The sequence below is a fragment of the Gossypium arboreum genome, chromosome 3 (assembly GCF_025698485.1).
Source record: "Gossypium arboreum isolate Shixiya-1 chromosome 3, ASM2569848v2, whole genome shotgun sequence".
NCBI lineage: Eukaryota > Viridiplantae > Streptophyta > Magnoliopsida > Malvales > Malvaceae > Gossypium > Gossypium arboreum.
In genome coordinates this window covers 102962583-102967027 of record NC_069072.1, presented here as the reverse complement: position 1 = coordinate 102967027, position 4445 = coordinate 102962583, and the positions used below count along the sequence as shown (strand labels likewise).

The window sequence follows — 4445 nt, the reverse complement described above, 5'->3', positions numbered from 1 at the left end:
CGATGTTATAAACGCCGACTGCTTTCGTTGGCTTTGTCCTTATAACTTGCCACTGATAGTTATTCAGTGACATCTCCTCTATAAATTCATAAGCATCTTCTGGTGTTTTATTGTTGATGGTTCCCTCAGCAGCTGTGTCAACCATTTGCTGAGTTGAGGGATTCAGACCATTGTGGAATGTTTGTACATGAAGCCAAAGCGATAACCTATGGTGAGGGCACCTTCTCAGTAAGTCCTTGTATCTCTCCTATGCATCGTAAAGTGTTTCTAAATCCATATGCATAAAAGAAGAGATATCATTGCGTAATTTAGCCGTTTTAGCTGGCGAAAAATATTTTAGTAAAAATTTCTCGGTTATTTGTTCCCAAGTAGTGATAGACCCTTGTGGTAACGAGTTCAACCACTGTTTAGCTTTGTTTCTCAGTGAAAAGGGAAACAACCGAAGGCGTATGGCATCATCAGAAACGCCATTGATTTTAAATGTATTGCAAAATTCCAGAAAGTTCACTAAGTGAGCGTTGGGATCTTCATCCTGCAAACCATCAAACTGAACAAACTACTGTATCATCTGAATAGTGTTAGGTTTTAATTCAAAAGTATTTGCAGCTACAGTAGGTCTAACTATGCTAGATTCAGTTCCTGTTAAAGAATGTTTAGCATAATCATACATAATACGTGGAGTAGGATTTTGATTAGCCGCAATTGCAGGAGGTAGCTGATTGTCTTGGTTTTCAGCCATCTTGTCAGTTGGGGGTTGAGTATCGTCTTTTCGCTCGTTCTCTGTGTATCGTAAGCTACGCCTTATTTCTCTTTAATTTCTACAAGCTGTGCGATCGATTTCTTCGTCAAAAAGTAATGGTCCTGATGGGTTTCTTCTAGTCATAAACTATAAAAACCTGCCAAGAGAAAAAAAAGTAAATTAATAAATAATAATAATAATAAACTAAAATTAAATTGCAAGAAGAATAAATGGCTAAAGTAATAAAAATTTAGCATTCATAATATTTTGAATCCCCGGCAATGGCGCCAAAAACTTGATCGCGTGATTCGTAACAAGTAATAAATATTTATAATAAAGATCAAATCTAGACTAACTATTATCACGACGAAAAGGCAAATGCACCTATCGAACAATAGTATAGTAATGGCAAGACCGGGATATCGTACTCAAGGGAACCAAAAGTACTAGTAATAACTATCTTTTTATTATCTAGCCTACGAATAAAAGGGTTTGCTTATTAAACTAATTATCCAAACTAATTAACTAATTTAATTAAAGCAAAGAGAAAATTTGGAAAAAGACTTGAAGAAAAGTAATTGAAAAAGACGACACCCAAGGAGGAATCCACCTAGATTTCACTTGTTATCCGACTCAAACTGCATTTATTTATTCACTTGACTTGATCCGTGAGATTCCTAACCTATGTTATTATCTCTTTCGAGACTAATAACGTCTAACCCTCAGTTGAATTAATCGAAATTTCTTTCTTAATTAAAACCCCTAGGGAAGCAGTAAATCACTCTATGGACTCCCATATTAGGTTTCACCCTAATTCAGCAAAATCTCATAACCCTATTTCTAGGTGTTCGATCACCTCTGCTTAATTATGCCAAATCTACTCTTAAGCAAGGTCTATTCCTCCTCTGCATAAGCACATCAAATCATGAATTAATATCCTGAATATTAACTCAAGCATTAAGAACACATAATTAAGAACAAATCAAGTATTTATCATCCAGTTCAGATAATAATAACAAGATCCATCATAGGTTTATCCCCTTTAGGTATCTAAGGGGTTTAGTTTATAATAAAATAAGACTACATCTCAAAAGTATAAAAATAACAAAACATGAAGAAAACTCTAAAACCCTTGAAGGAATTCTAAGAGAGATCTTCAGTCTTGGAGTAGCTCCGGCTTTTGGGATGGATCGTCTGGCTTCCTTCAAGTAATTCTTGGCGTGTGGTTCTGTATTCTAGAGAAGTTCTAGAAGAGGCCCCCTATTAGGTTACACTTAGGGTGTTTATATAGGCTTTGGATTAGCTTTCTTCCTCCCTATGTACCATTTTCTGTGTAAAATACAACTCTTTGAAAAAGGGACACGCCCGTGTGCCACGACCGTGTGACGTGTTTGTCAGGCCGTGTTCGATCCATTAAATTACACACGGCTGTGTGGGTCAATGGCCAGGCCGTGTGAATCGTGAGAGCCTTGGTCGACACCTTCGAAGGACACGGGCGTGTGAGTAGCCGTGTGGCAAGGCTTAGGCCATGTGGTCTTCTCGATTTGGTCTGTTTTGTCCCTTTTTATCTCATTTTTTTCTCATTTTGACTCTTGGTGCTCTCTTGAGTACAAAACATGAAATAATTGGATTAAGAGCACCAAAATCCACAAATCTAGTAGTAAACATCCATAAATATGCTAAGTATTTAGGGTAAAACTATGTATAATTTGGTGTTTATCACACTACGTCAGATTTCGAGTTACATAGGCAGATCGCAGTCGATCAATCTAATCAAGGCAAGTATAGGTGGTTATTCGGTAAGTAGTGGATTTATTTTAAATTAATAGAATATGACTAATGGAATATAACGTCTAATATAGGTTCGGACGATTATGAATACTTAGTACTCCAGGTGATAAGGTGTGTACTTTTACCCAATGATAACTTGATATAAAGCCGAAGGTGTGTACACACACTACACACACAAGTAGATCAGCGAAAGCCAAAATGCCAAAAAGTCAAAATGCCAAAAAGCCGAAAGTTTGACTACGACAGTCTTGCGAGTGCACGAACACTCGTGAGATGGAATCAATAGGTTGTCTGAGGCCCCATGAGTGATTCCATGGGCTTGGGCTGTGAATTGGCCAACCGGGCCAAAATAGGCTTAATAGGCCTGATGGGCTGTTGGACCCATAATAGGCAAAAATTGATAATTGATGCTATGTGATGAAAAATCGTATGTGAGCATGACTATAAATGTGAATTGGGCCTGATGAGCCATATAAATGTGATTTGGGCATAATGGGCCATATAAATGTGATTGGGCCTAGTGGGTCATATATAGGTATGTGAACTTGACTGGGTTTTGTAAGGGGTTTTGGGCCTAGTATATGATGACTACATAAAACTTAATTAATATATTGCGACCGTGGACAAGTCATAGGGTTAAGGTGTGGCAACGGGTATATGCATGTCTAGGATTGGATCTGGGGAGAGCTTGGTACTTAAGTAGTCTTAATGACTCACCTCCTCTTATTTGGAATCCTACCTGGTGCATAGTATTCGTTCCTTTTAACTCACGGGATTTGTTAACGGGCCAAGGTAAGTGAAAACCATAATAAAAGGAAAAATTACCGAAATGCCCCTAAGGACGAAAATGACCGAAATACCCCTAGGTGTTGAATGTAAGTTTTATGGATGTGACATGCATATCTGCTGCATACATATGATATTCTACTTAGGTTGCATATGGGTTGGGTATTATGGAACGGAGGAAGAATATGAGGATCGCATGGTTGCTTGACAATCGTGGATCCACCGACAGCTTTTAAGCCCAATGTGTAAATGAAGGTAGTTCTGCAATCGGGCTACCATGGATGTGTATCAGTTGGGTGGGTCGATATTTATATCCTCACATGATGTGTCGGGGGACGGAGCTGGTGTGTAGTGGATGGATTATTGGGATGGGATTGCACTGTATTGCATTGCATGTATGATATTGTTGTGATATTATTACGATGTAGGCTTCCGCCCAACCGAGGCTAATTTGGGCTAAGGCCCAGAGACCACCATTATTAAATTGGGCTCTGGCCCAAAATAACTAATGATTGTTTTATACTCGTTGAGGGTTGTACACACTGAGTTTTCGAAACTCACCCCCCCTCCTTCTAAACTTTTCAGGAGATCCTCAGTAGGCGGTTCGACGGATGGAGGGACTCAGAGGTGGCCAACTAGCATAAAAAGTTTAGACTTAGTCTTTATGTAATTTTTAATATATTAACTTTAAATTATTTCTATTTGATTTGGGTTGTAACAAGGTCTTTCCTCTGGCTAATATTTCAATTTAGGATTATTATCATTTTTTTATGCTTTATATTTATTAGAAGTAGAACGTGGTTTTTCTAAACCATAACTGTTTTTAAATACTACGTTTCCGTAACTCGTTTTTTTATGACGAGTTTTCATAAAATCATTTGTTCTAAATAAAGCTTCCGCAACTGAAAAGAGATTTTACAAAGTAATTAAGGTTTTTCATTTTAAGGAAGTGTTTCCAATGAAAACAAGGTTTTCGCTAAAACACTTCAATGTGACGCGCCAGATTCGGCCATAACGTCTAGGCCGGGTTTGGGGTGTTACATCCTACACTAGCTTGTATATCTCAAGGCTGATGCATGTCCCAGACATGTCTTACACTAACTCTCGTCTCAATGCCGATACATGTCCC

General features: G+C 38.1%; 1 non-coding gene across 1 annotated transcript; it reads left to right on the top strand.

The window, feature by feature from the left end:
* Positions 1 to 203: 203 nt before the first annotated feature.
* LOC128291303 (small nucleolar RNA R71) lies at positions 204 to 310 on the top strand. Its single transcript, XR_008281079.1, has one exon. It is a non-coding gene; the product is annotated as a small nucleolar RNA R71 (small nucleolar RNA).
* The last annotated feature ends 4135 nt before the right edge of the window (positions 311 to 4445 follow it).